General features: G+C 51.3%; 1 protein-coding gene across 2 annotated transcripts in view; it reads left to right on the forward strand.

Moving 5' to 3' along the window:
• Positions 1 to 673: 673 nt before the first annotated feature.
• The window catches only part of RASSF2 (Ras association domain family member 2), a 48616-nt gene continuing 35348 nt past the window's right edge, over positions 674 to 13941 (forward strand). The window contains exon 1 of one of the 2 annotated variants that reach the window (XM_063139379.1): positions 674 to 715. The gene's annotated coding sequence lies outside the window, so the exon portion shown is untranslated. Of the gene's footprint in view, positions 716 to 11868; positions 11915 to 13941 lie in introns of those variants that run through there. The other variant, XM_063139378.1, reaches the window with a different exon arrangement.

Consider the following 13941-nt stretch of genomic DNA (forward strand, 5'->3'; position numbering starts at 1 on the left):
GTTTTTAAATGTGTGCTGTATCATTTTCACTTACCGTATAATTCTAAAATTTTGAACCATTATAAAACTTTAGTGAGTCTCAATCTAGAAATATTTTGTTGCCAATCAATAGTTTTATTTTTTTTCCCTTAAAGCTTGTTGGAAGCGCTACTTCCTCCCCGCCTACACACGCCTCCTTTTTTGGCCCTTGGTCGCTGCTGCTCAAAGAGGTTCAGCGGGCTTTGAAACAGCAAAACCCTGCCAGACCTGTTTGATCAGAGGGGAAAGGGAGAGGAGGAGCGTTTGCTAGCGGGCGCGGGGTCAGCGCCGCTGCCCTCAAGGCTCCTTCCCCTCGCCGGCGACTCCCAGGCCCTGCGCTGCCGCCCACGACGGGCGTGGAGGAGGGTCCCCAGCGGCACGCCCCCCCGCCCGCAGCCTTCGCGCGAGCAGCAGCATTGTCCGGCCCACCCTCCCGGCGCCGCCCGCTTGGCCGCGCCGCTTCCAATGAGCGCGCCGGAGCCGGGCGAGCCGCGCAGCCATTGGCTCCCCGCGCCCCCTCCTTCCCTGCCTCCCCCCCCCGCGCGGCTCGGGGGGGGGCGAAGGCGCGGGGCGGCGGCTCGGGCAGCTGCCGCCGCTGCCCCGCCGCGCCGGACGGGATCCGGCTGCTGGTCTCCAGCCTGCGAGGACGCCCAGCGGGATCGGGGCCCCCCAGCCGCTCCGCCGCCCGCAGCGCCCGGTCAGTGCTCTCGCGCGCGCTCTCGGCCGCTTCGCACGCCGCGGCTGCCGGGGGGCTGCGAGGGGCTCCGGTGACGCCCGACGCCCGGTGGAGTTCGCGCAACCGCCCGCCCGCCCGCGAGCGAGGCTTCCAGTCGCAGGCGGGGTCGGGGGTGTGTGTGGCGCCGGATCCCTGGCAAAGGGTCCGCGGGCGCCTTGGCGCGGCTCTGCTGCCCCGCGCCCTTCTTGGCCAAGCGGCAGCCTCCGCTCGCCGCCGGCGAGGAAGGAAGCGGGGGGGGGAGGGGGCTCCCATGGAGGGGCCTCCGCGGGGCGGGCGCGTCTTGTCTAGCGAGGGTTCGCCACCCGGCTGGACGCTTCCCCCGCGCAGCCCACCCCCGGGGGGTCGCCTTTCGCGTCAGGCTGCGGTCCCGCGCGCCCCCTTCCCCGGGGAGTCCTCGAGCCACGTGCGGAGGGCAGCCGGCGCAGGGCCCCGATCCGCCGGGAGCTGCCGCTGACCCGAAGGACCGCCCAGGAGTTGGGCCGCTGGGGCCGGTCCCTGCCCGTTCCCGCCCGGGGTGAGCGCTGAGCTCCGGCCGGAGGGGTTGGCGGATCGCGAGCGGAGCGCAGGGCCTCCCCGAGGGCGGGCAGGGCAGGCGAGGGGCGCGCGCGGGGCTCCTGGGGGTCTTCCCTCCCCCAAAGGGCGTGGGGCATGCCCCGCGCCGCTCTGCTCCTCCATCTCGCCCCGTTCATCCATCGTCCCGACGGCCCGGAGCTGCCTTCGCAGCCGATTCCCCCGCCCCGCTTTCAGCCTCTGGCCCCGGGGCGGCGCTTTCGGACGCGGGTCTCGGCTCGCCTGCGCCGGAGAGAACGGGGAAGCGGGGCGGGCGCCGAGCGGAACGTCAAGGAGGGAGGGAGGGGGTGCCGAGCGCTGCCGCCTGCGAGTGGGCGGCGGGGGGGGGAGGTCGGGCCGGGCCGGCCCCCTCGGAGCGCGCGTTGCGCGGCCGGGGGCTCCCGACGGGTCTGCCTGTCGCAGGAGTCCTGGGCGCGGGGGGTGGGGTGGGGAGGTGTTGCAGCACAAAGGACGCGCGTCCGCCCCCCCCCCCCCCCGTCCTCTGCCGACACTACGTGTAACTCTTGTGCCTTGTCCTCCCCTTGGATCGTTTTGCATCTGACTTTTCAGTCCACAGAAGTTACGCTGCACCTGACGAGGTGGACTCGGGTCCGCAGATGCTCACGTGCGGCTGTATTACAGGCTTCCCATTGTGCGGCAGGGCTGTTTTCGCTGCCAGGGCCTTGAGACGGCGCCCCCGCTAGAGCTGTTTGCCTTGCGGCGGGGTCATCAGTCGTTGTAGGGACTGCCGTGGTTTTGATTTTTGCTACCAGTTTCTTCTAGACTAGTCTTGATGTTAGGCATTCCCCAGGTATCTTTGGAGTTCCGCACCTATTCATGTAATTAACAGGCCCGTCCCTGTAGGCTGGTGGTGGGTAACGTTAAAAATGACAACACTCCCTGGCTGTGAGCAAACAAACCTTCCTCGCTGCCCCTGAAAATCTCTTCCGAGTATTGTGTGGAGGAGGTCTGGGGGGGGGGGGAGTCCCACCGTCTTCCATGGTTTTGCATATGTGGCTCCTTGAAGGCTCTGAACTGGTTTTTTCTACGCTCCAGCGGCCGACCCTGGACTGGGGAAATGACATACTGTGTGGATGGGAAAGACTTGCCGGCTGCTGTTATAAAATGCATCGCTGTTGTGCGTTTCGGGTGGGATGCTTAAGCAACGTCTTTCATTGCATACTTTTCTAGTGATCCAGACTGCCTTGGATTATGAAATGGATAAGAACACGTGTCCCTAGTTTCAGCTTTGTTTCTGTTGTGGAAGAAGCCAAACAATTCTGGTATCCCCCCCCCCCCCCAAAAAAGCCCAGGCTGTTCATAAAGTCATTAGATGAGAACGCTTTTTGGTTGGGATGTGACTGGTCAAAATAGGCTTATGGCTGGCTGGGACATGCTGGGAGTTGTAGGACTCCCCCCCCCCCCCGTCTAAACATGCATAGGATTGCTCCCTTAGTTACTGATTCATTATTGGCCTAATAAGAAGGGTTGTAACTCAGTGGCTGAGCGCACGTCTTACGTAAAAGTACCCAGCCAGGCTCAGCTGGCATCTCCAGGTAAGGCTCAGAAGGAGAGCTACTGCCAGTCCTTGTAAAATACTGAGCTAGATGGAACAAAGGTCTGCTTTAGTCTAAGGGACTTTCTTATGTTCCTCATCGTATAGTATTATTAAGCATTAACTTGATTAGAACAAAGAAATAATAATAGTAATATATTTATTTCTTACCCACCTCCCCTTCTGGATCGAGGCGGGGAACAACATTAAATACATTATAATACAAAAAACTAGTTAAAAGAGCATATAAAACAAATACAATATTAAAATAACGATCACAGCATATTAAAATTCTTCAGTTTAAAATTCATCTGGGTAGGCCTGACAGAAGAGACTAGGGCCTTAGCTAGACCTAAGGTTTATCCCGGGGTCATCCCTGCCTGCTCCCGGGATCCCCTGTGTGTCATTTACATGAACAGGGATGACCCCTGGGACGATCCCGGGATAAACCTTAGGTCTAGCTAAGGCCTAGTAACCATCAACAGCTTTGATGCTTATGCTAATTACAGCAACAAATTGGTTAACTATTATTGTGAAAACTTAAAATAACTATTTAAAATGATGATGAGTTAGAACTCGAAACGTTAGGGAAGGTTTCCGTTAATCTGAATGATTCACGAAACCAAACTTTTTTCTCCTCTTCGGCTGTTCTCTTGGGCCATTGGGGTCAGCCTACAGTCACAAAACGTTATGAAATTAAAGCAAAATAATGTCTTTAAGAACAAACCAAACCTAAATGCTGAGTAGGCAGCAGGTCCCTGCTTTCAGCATCCTGGCTTCCTGGAATATTTGGTAATATTTGACCACAGTCAAATAACAGGCGGTCTTTTGACAATATTTGACTCGGCAGTTGACTGGTACCAGCCCCAAATGGCTGTTTTGTTTAATGAGTATCTCTGAAGAAGAATCATTGACTCGAAACACATTGGAATGAATAAAAAAGCATTTCTAGTGCATCTTTGAGGTCTTCCTTCTCATTGTTTTGGAGTCTGATCAGTGTATGTGTGGGAGACCCGGATCCTGAGTTTCGTGATAGAAGAAAGGCAGGATGGAAATGTAATCAAATAAGTAAACAAGGAACTGCTGTTAAGCTAAATTGTGCCATAAAACTGAATTATTGCTAAGTGCTGGAATTTAGAAAGAGCTTTTCGGTAGAGAAATCGCTAAACAATGTCTGTGAAACCCTAATGAGGCTTCAGTGAGCATGCTGCATTGAGCAGAGAGCACCATTTTGTTCCAAGCTTGGCTCATTTCCTAACCTCTTAGAAGGGGAGATATAAAACAAACGCTCAGGACTATTCATTGCTTTTAATAGTGCTTTCATTAGAGGGTTCTGAGGAGCAAACCTGAGCTTGTAAATAGTCATTTGCATGTTCACCTATAATGAATGAAAGCCAGTTCCAGACAACCAGGCAGGGAACTGGTTTATTTGTGAACTGGAAGGCATGGGCCTCTTTCTTGCAGGGTGTCAGTGTGCCAGGGATTACTAATGTGTGTCTATTTGGGCAGGTGGGTTACTGGTGCAAGGGGAGGGGGGGGAGACTGAGCAAATTATATTTTGGAGATATATTATTTATTTATTTATTTAAAATATTTATATCCCGCCCTATATCACTAAGATCTCAGGGCGGCGTACAGATAAAAACATACAGTATAAAACAATAAATATACACAGTTAAAAACAGATTAAACCATGATCCAAGTTAAAACAATATACAAGTTAAAAGCAATAGATACAGTTAAAACAGTTAAAACAATTAATATATAAATTTATTTGTACCCTGCCTTTCTGCAAAAAAGTGGCACTCGTGGTTGCTTACAGGAACAATTAAAATAGATTAAAACAATACATTAAATGTTCTTAAAAACAGCACCCGTTTCTTAAGCAAGAGCTTTTCTTTGTCTGATTTGCTCGAACGTTAAAGGTTATGGAGAACTGGAAGCAGCCGAGCTGCCGAAAGAGAGGCAGCGTAGCGGGAGATGTGTGCGACGGAGGCGGGACACTCCCGCCTCCGTGGGCGTGGCTAGAGGAAGCCGATTGAGGGGATAAAGGGTGAATTGGAGCGGGTGGAGGAGAGCAGGTGCAGCGCTGTGCAGGCCCTGCAAGGCTGCAGGCAGGCAGGAGCCGTAAGCTGGGCAGGGGAGCGAAGGCCCGGGGCCTGGGGAGAAGTTAACCGCCAGGGCAGAAACCGTATCCCTGTCCGAATCAAGGGCTTTTGTTACAATGTCAGCGGAGCGGGGCAAGGTCCTGGGCAGCCGAGCGGAAGGGAAGGGAGTCGTAGGATGTGGCGCCGTCCCCCTCACAGCCAGACGTGACAAAGGCGCCCCGTTAATTTTGGTAGGAAAGTTGAGCAGGTGCGTGGAATCTCTCCCACTGAGATCCACTGGGCTTTTAAAAGCCATCATCTTTGGGCTGGATCCTTCCTCAAGTGTCTTTGTGTTGTTGTATTTCATCCATTTTAAAAGGACGTTCAAAAGGACCATTTGAAAATATTAGGGGACAATCGGGACAAAAATTAGAATCTCCTGTTCCTGTTAATTTCAACATGAGAGGTGAAAACATGAGTTAAGTCTCTCCATGAAACCAACGGCGTGCAAAAGTGACGAAAGCTGCAGCTATGTGAACCCTTACCTGGGAGCAAGCCCCATTGAGCATAGTAGGAGCTGCTGGCTGAGTAAATGTGTTGGGATGCACTGTAGCTTGGCTAGATCGTGCTCATAATTCCTCCCCCCCCACACACACAGTTTAATGCTTCCCTCCAAAAGCCAGAGTGACAACACTTAGGACACAATCCGTTGCATGTTTAGACAGAAAAAAAGCTGGCCAGGGAATGCTGGGAGCTGTAGGACTTTTTTTTGGGGGGGGGGGGTTTCTAAACATGCATTTATTTATTTATTTATTACATTTTTATACCGCCCAATAGCCGAAGCTCTCTGGGCGGTTCACAAAAATTAAAACCACAATAAAACAACCAACAGGTTAAAAGCACAAATACAAAATACAGTATAAAAAGTACAACCAGGATAAAGCCATGCAGCAAAATTGATATAAGATTAAAATACAGACTTAAAACAGTAAAATTTAAATTTAAGTTAAAATTGAGTGTTAAAATACTGAGAGAATAAAAAGGTCTTCAGCTGGCGACGAAAGCAGTACAGTGTAGGCACCAGGCGGACCTCTCTGGGGAGCTCATTCCACAGCCGGGGTGCCACAGCAGAGAAAGCCCTCCTCCTAGTAGCCACCTGCCTCACTTCCTTTGGCAGGGGCTCACGGAGAAGGGCCCCTGTAGATGATCTTAAGGTCCGGGCAGGTACATATGGGAGGAGGCGTTCCTTCAAATAACCTGGCCCCAAACCGTTTAGGGCTTTAAATGTCAATACCAGCACTTTGAATTGGGCCCGGACCTGGACTGGCAGCCAATGAAGCTGGAAAAGGACTGGCGTAATATGATCTTGCCGGCCAGTCCCTGTTAGTAAACGGGCTGCCCTATTTTGTACCAGCTGAAGCTTCCGGACCGTTTTCAAAGGCAGCCCCACTTATAACGCATTGCAGTAATCGGTTTGCTCCCTTTATGAGTCAGGGTTGTGTTGGTCCCGAGAATGTGCAGTGTGTTGCACTGGGAATAGAATCTAGCTTCTTTGGAATCTCAACTTTCATTTTTAAAAATCATGTTTCTAGTCCTTTTGACTGAATGCAGGCAATGCCTGCTGCAATGCCAGAAGCCGGAGAGAATGGCCTAATAACATTTCCAGTGGTCCCGGTTCAGCGCCTTCTGTAGTTCCTTGCCCACCCGGCTCACCGGCAAGAGGAAAAAATGCACAGGATGAGTTCTGCAAAGTGGGGATTGGGACGTGCAGATGATGGAGCGGCATAATTTCTCTTACAAGTTGCCGACGTCTCCTCCAACTGAGATGCCTCTTTCAGAAGCAGCCAGTGAGTGCTAAGGCCAAGCTGCTCAGGGGCTGTTGTGAATTGCAACTGAAGATGCCGTGTGAGGCTTCACAAGGTGGGGAGGGAGGCTGGGCTGCCGAGTTGCAGCTGGGCTGGATTTGAGCAATCGCTCCAGGTTTCCACAGACTTCATAGCTGGAAGCCACAAAGAGGAAGGAGGGCTGTTGTGCCTTAAGTCTGGGCTTTTTTGAAAGGAGCCTGCAGCACAGGGCATCTTCTTGCAAAATGTGAGGCTGGTCTGGGGAAATCAGCAACGGACTTTCTCCTTCTGATGTCATGTAACACCACAGACAGAACGTTAGGCAGGCCACGGGTTCAGCTGCAAGCCCTCGGGTGCCGAGAAGTGGTGTGTGGCCGGGGGTTGGTGGTTGGGGGGTTGGATTCCAGGCCTGCAGGTCATATCTGGCCCCTTTGCCTGACTGCCCACCGTTCATGGTTGCAGGGCTTTTGCGCAGTTTTTAAAAGGTGGAAATGCCAGTAATTCTATGGCAGAATTACTGGCAGTAAGAACTTCCTGTTTGGTGCATTCTCTCCCCCTCCTTATTGTTTTATTATGATCTTATTAGAATGTAAGCCTATGCGGCAGGGTCTTGCTATTTACTGTTTTACTCTGTACAGCACCATGTACATTGATGGTGCTATATAAATAAATAAATAAATAAATAATAATAAGCTAAACTTTGCAGGTGCTTTTGGCCACGCCCCCTTTGCCTTCGGTCCCCAAGGGTGCCTTTGAAATTGAATTTGGCCCTCGGGCCAAAAGAGGTTTGACACCCTGGTGTACAGGCATGTATGAACTGAACCCTAGTGTTAAAAAAGATGCAGGACATAAACCAGATGGTTTATGCACTTCCACATTTTCGAAGGGCATCAAGTCCAGGAGCAATTGGTTGTTCCCCGTGTTTCAAGGAGAGGCCAGTTTTCCAGAGTGAAGACGGTCCGGTCCTTTTGGCAATGATAAAGTCCCCCCTCTCCCGCCCCACCCCAATACCCAGTTGACAGGTTTTTCAAAATCCAAATCAACCTGCCCCAGCCTGGTGTCTTCTAGAAGAGTTGGATCACAACTGCCATCTTCCCCATCAATTGGCTAGGGTGATGGGAATTGTAGTCCACCACATCTGGAGGATGGGTACGGCTGATCTAAACATGCTCACCCAAAAAGGGATGGGCCGTTTTTAAAGGCACAAAATAAGCATGCCAGGGGCTTGAAAAAGAGCCCTGAAAAGATCGTAAAAAAGAATCCAGAAAAAGAACCTGCTTGATGTATTGTGGCCGGGGGGTGGGAGGGGTGACTGGGCCAATGGCATGTGCATGTGAGGGAGAAAGAAGTGGAGCGAGAGAACTTGGCATCATTGCCAGTGGAGGCTGGTGGGTCTGAAGTCAGTGGGGCGATGGATCTGGTCCGGCTCCCTCTAAAGGAGCTCTCCAAGGAGCAAAGCACTTTAGAGTTGTCTGAAACCATGAGGGAATCCACTGCCCACTGATGTTGGAGCCACCAGCCTCCACTGATAGAAACTAGGTTCCAATTCACTGCTCCTCCCCAGATTAATGAGGTACCAAGGAGGGCCTCTTCCCCGGCTGCTGGCCGGGAGTGCTGAGCCCCGCTGAGCCAAAGGTTCTGACAGGCCAGGCCTCGATGAGGTGACAGCTCACCGCCCGTTTCATCTGGGTAGCAGCTGCTAGTTTGCAGAGCAGATGGGTTTGCCGGGATCAGGAAAATGTTATTTTTAGCTTGGATTATGGCTTTTTTGGGGTCACTGGTTCCTGAGAGTGATTGTGTGAAATGGAAACAAGGTCCGTTGTGTTCATGGCAGTTTGGAACCTGCCATTCAGGTTCCTGTTGCAATATACTTAAGCTCATTCCTTTCAGATGCCTTTTCTTAAAGATGTCCCCCATTTCTAGGTCTGGGTTGTGTACATTCCAGGCATCCCCGTATCTAGAGTCTGAACTGATACCAGCTTCACTGTTATGGCTTCCCCCAAAGAATGCCAGAGATTTTTAGTCTGGTTTGAGTGCTTGCTAAGTATCATCTGCGCCCAGAGGCCAGAATAACACTGTTCCCAGGATTCTGCAGTCAGTAGGAATTGTCTATTAAACCAGATTAAGCTGGTGTATTAAGATGGCATTCATTATCATCTGGCCCAGAGACTGTAGCGTTGTTGGGAGTCTCAGGGTTCATGCAAGTTTCTAGCCCCTGTGGTGGCAGAGACAGACGTGGCTATATGTTTTTTGTGCTTGCAGAATGGGGACGTGCTAGATTTTGGCCATTGAGGTGTGGGCCTCTTTATTCCTTGTCCTCTTGCCACTCTGGACTTGCTAGGCTACTTGTTCTCATTCGACGGCCTCTATTTGTCTAAGGACAGATGGCGTCGCATTTGAAATTCATTGCAAAGTCAAGATCTTGGATGTGGCATAAATTATGCAAACCAAGCAAATAGAGGCAGGCTATAATTTATTCTGAATGCCTCCATTGGTGAAGGCTCTGGGTTTTTCAAGCGGCCTTGTCCCAGGCAGGGCGATGGGTGGGCAGCCTACAGTTCTGGGGTCTCCTGGAGTTGTCTGTCAAATTTACTGTGGGCCTTGGCCTAATTCCAAAAGCCCTCTGAGAAGATCAACCTGTCCCTCCCCTCACAGCCCACTGGGTGGAAAGGGAGAGGTGGGGAGGAAAAGAAAGGGTGGGTGGGTAGAGAGGGGGGCTCTTCCCACAGCCAGCACTGAGCAGAGCCCCCCTTCTCTCTCTCTCTCTGTCATGGCCCCCGGCAGATTAGGGCCCTTGAGAAAAGACCGGTTCCCCACCCTTGATCCAGCTCACAATTGTCTGCACTGACTGGCAGCAGCAGCTGTCCAGGGCTTCAGACAGGAACCTTCCCCAATCCTACCTTGACATGCCGGGGATTGAACCCGGGTCCTTCTGCTTGCAAAGCAAGGGCTCCACCACTGAGATACCACAGAATCATAGAATAGCAGAGTTGGAAGGGACCTATGAGGCCATCCAGTCCAACCCCTCCCTGCTCAATGCAGGAATCCACCCTAAAGCATCCCTGACAGAGGGCTGTCCAGCTGCCTCTTGAAGGCCTCTAGTGTGGGAGAGCCCACAACCTCCCTAGGTCACTGGTTCCATTGTCATACTGCTCTGACAGTCAGGAAGTTTTTCCTGATGTCCAGCCGGAATCTGGCTTCCTTTAACTTGAGCCTGTTATTCCGTGTCCTGCACTCTGGGAGGATCGAGAAGAGATCCTGGCCCTCCTCTGTGTGACAACCTTTCAAGTATTGGAAGAGTGCCATCATGTCTCCCCTCAATCTTCTCTTCTCCAGGCTTAACATGCCCAGTTCTTTCAGTCTCTCCTCATAGAGTTCTTCTTGCATAAGCAAACGAGCAAATAAAATGAACGCCTGCTCCGCAAAGAGCAGGCCCACCAGCCTGCTGATGCTGGAAAGAGCCAGTCTTCTGGAGGAGGGGGGGTTTCCCTAGGCAAGGGATTCGCAGCCCCAGCCTCCCACAGTTAAGCCGTTGCTATGTTTACCACGGCTCCCCCCACCCCACCCTGGAGCCCTGCAAATGTGTTTCCTGCAAGGTCCGTCGTTCCCGTCCAGCACGGCCATTGGGGGTGGGACGGGCTTCGGGGATGAGCCCCGGTCCTGGAGATGAGGCTCCCCACAAGCACCAAGAGGAATGGTTGGCACAGAAGTTTGTTTTGATCCGCAGTAGCTGTTTCTTGGTGCTTTTGGCAGTTTTCTCTTTGAGGACTTTGGGGAGGATGGTCATAAGAATCCCTTGCAGGCATAAAACTGTTTGCGGGAGAAGTATAATCTTTACGTCTCAAACACAGAGACTGCATGAGTTTGCTTTCCTTGCATAGGACGTGTTTCTATTTTTAACACGGACTCTCTGTGTGTTTGTGCGTGATGAATAAGCTTGCAACGTGATTATTCTCTTTGTAAGCCAAACTCCTTGTTCCTAACTTCCTTTGACCCAATGCTGACTCCTCAATGCTTGAAACGGCAATAATCCGGTGGGAGGTTTCTTTGCCACCATGAGGACTGGAAGCATGTTGCTTCATATAATGAAAGCTTTGACTGCCCAGATGTGGCTTTGCATCACCTGTGCCATCTGGCTGACTGGGCCTGATTTAAACTAGTGATGATTGAACTCTCTTTGGCCCGATTTGGCACGGACCTCACTCAAAACAGCTCATTTCGGTCTGATTTGAATTGGGCTAAGATGACGTCATTTCAGCTAACATTGAGTGAGTTAAGCTCTAGCCCAGTTCAGATTGAGGTCTCCTCTTATCACCAGCCCCATTTTATCATGGTCCCCCCTTTTCCCAACCTCCTGGAGGATGGATTACAGTGGGTAGACTTGGGGGGCAGACCTGGGCCTCAGCCTGAAGGCCTGAAGTATGGAAGAAGTTGTTTCCGTGGTTCTTGGCGTCCCGTGTATAGTCTTCTCTAACTTGTTGCCCTCCATTGACCAAGCTGGCTGGGGATGATGGGAGTTCTAGTCAAAAACATCTGGGTTAGCAGTTGGGTTGCAGTGTATCTGGATGCAAGGACTCCAGGGCTCGTTGCTAGAAATGTTGGATCAGGGCTAAAGGAGCACTGAAATGATGGAGTGGGGCACAGGGGGTGGTGTGGTGGAGTGGCTAGGCAGCGTTTGGTAGTATGAAAACAGCACAAAGAAACCTGAGTTGTCAAACCTCCTCCCCGCTGGAACATGCGGGGAGTTGTAGGACTTTTTCCTGTCTAAACATGCATAGGATTGCGCATTTAATGTGTGAAACTGCTAGTAGCAAGGAGGAGGCATGTGTGGCCTCTGGTACCAAGAACCTGGAATGCATATTTTTGAAAGCATGCCCACCAAATGCAGGAAAGATCTACTACTGTAAGCCCCCTTATGACCCTTTCACTCAGAAATGTGGGATCTAAGTTTATTAAAGAGAATGTCCTATATCAGAGGGTTGTTGCGATGAAGAACAGGTCAATTTATTTATGTTATTTATTTATTTTATTGCATTTATATCCTGCCTTTTTTCTTCCAAGGAACCCAAGGCGGCGTGCATAATCCTCCTCTCCATGTTTATTCTCACAACAACAACCCTGTGAGGTAGGTTGGGCTGAGAGTCTGTGACTGGCCTAGAGTCACCCAGTGGGCTTTCCATGGCTGAGTGGGGACTAGAACCCGGGTCTCCCGACTCCCAGTTCAACACCTTAGCCACTACACTACACTGGCTCTCATGCGTATGGGTTGTCCACCTCGTTTGCAATCAAAGGAGATACCCTGAGTATTGCAAGTTCCCGAGGGTTCTCCTTGTCCCTTGAATGCACTCCTCTTCTCTGGTCTCCGGGAAGCTATCGTCTCTTCTTCTTTTTTTGCATTTGGGAGATGCCGTGTTACTAGAGTTGCCATGGGTCAGTTTCCCACCCCCTGCTTGAAGCCTCTCTACCTGTTAAATCTCTGAGTTGGGAAAGGGATGCCTCTCTGTGACATGCACAGGTATATGTGTGCACATGAACCCTGCAGTGCCATTTCATGCACGGCAGCTGCAGGGATGTGTTTTGAGCGATTGGTAACCTTCTTTTAGGGCCATTAAGGTTTCCTGGTATATCTTTAACTCCAAGAACAAACGGCATCTTGGCTTTTGAAGAAGAGGGACCGAAGTGCTTGCATCCTAAGTGAGTGCAGCGCGCAGTCGAGTCTTGGGCCGTGAGCTTCGGCGAGAGCACAGGGATGTTACGATCACGGCCCTGGATTCGTTTGTGAAACATTACAGAGGACGGCCTTGTCAAAGTGCGGGGTGTTGTTGTCTGTGTGCATGAAAGATAGGCTTCCCCAACCTGGTGCCCTCCAGATGTGTCGGACTACAACTCCCAGCCAGCAGGGGAGCCTCGGAGTTGTAGTCCAACACATTTGGAGGGCACCAGGTTGGGGTTGGACTCGATGGCTTTATAGGCCCCTTCCAACTCTACTATTCTATGATTCTAAGGCTGATGTGTAACAACTTACTTTAACCAGGATGTCAAAATGTGCCAGCCCTATTTTATGTTTACGCGCCTTGGCGGTTTGGTTGTTTTGCACCCGGCGCCCTCCCTCCTTCGCTTCTCACCCCTCCATCGCTCATTCCGGTGCAGCTGAGACTGTTCCCGTCAGGGAGATGGATGGCACTGTGTCTTGGTAAACAGGAGAGCGGATGACAAATGAAAAGGAACGCAGCAAGGACAAATGTAGAGCGAGGAAGAGGGAGGGGGCAGGGGAACGGAAGAAGGCCGAAGGGCCGGCAGACGCCGCGGTGCTGGTGGGCTGCAGATTGGCTATCTGCAGGTTGACGAATGGGCTGCAGATTGACTGTCTGCTGTTAGGCTACAAAAAGCCAGTGTCACTTTATCCTGGATTATTGGAAACCGTTGCATCTGTTCTGCACATCGGTGTTCGTGCACCTCCCAAAGCCGGGCAGTAATTTAAAGTTGCGTCTGTATCCCTGTCTTCCTCCAAGGAGCCTCGGGGCAACAGCAGCACATCTGATCTCCTCTTTATCCTTGTAACGACCCTGCGAGGTAGGCTAAGCGGGGTGTGACAGTGTCTGGCCCAAGGTAGGCAGTGAACTTCATGGCTGAGACATTTGAAGCCAGGCAACGGTGCAAGTAGTGGAGGAATAAAATCTCTTGCAGGAATTAGGCCTACTTAAAACACTTCGGTGCTGCTTCTCCATTTTTAAAGGCGCCCAAAACATCTCACTAGAATATAAACACACACCCAGTAACAGTGTTTGCAGTATATTGCAAGTGTATTGAAGAGAGCAATGAAACATGAACCAAAATGACTAAAAGTTCATGTTAATACCCTAAAACTGGAAGATCAACTCCCCGCACCAGAAAGAACAAAATATTGTTTGTCTTCTAGCTCCCCTACTTAAACCACGCTCATTTAGAAGCAGCCTGCCCATCCTTTGTATGTCAAATGTATGAAGTCATAAAGTACTCTGAGCATGTACAGAGAGCATTTCCATCCTTGAGCACCAGCTTTCTTTCAAGGCGGGTGTTGCAGCTCTTAGCCAGACGAGAACCTCCTCTCTTCTTGGGAATTCTTGGGCCCTGTTTGTCTCAGGAATTCCACACTGGCTGTATTTCCTTTTG

The sequence above is a fragment of the Elgaria multicarinata genome, chromosome 12, assembly GCF_023053635.1.
Source record: "Elgaria multicarinata webbii isolate HBS135686 ecotype San Diego chromosome 12, rElgMul1.1.pri, whole genome shotgun sequence".
In the NCBI taxonomy this organism is placed as follows: domain Eukaryota; kingdom Metazoa; phylum Chordata; class Lepidosauria; order Squamata; family Anguidae; genus Elgaria; species Elgaria multicarinata.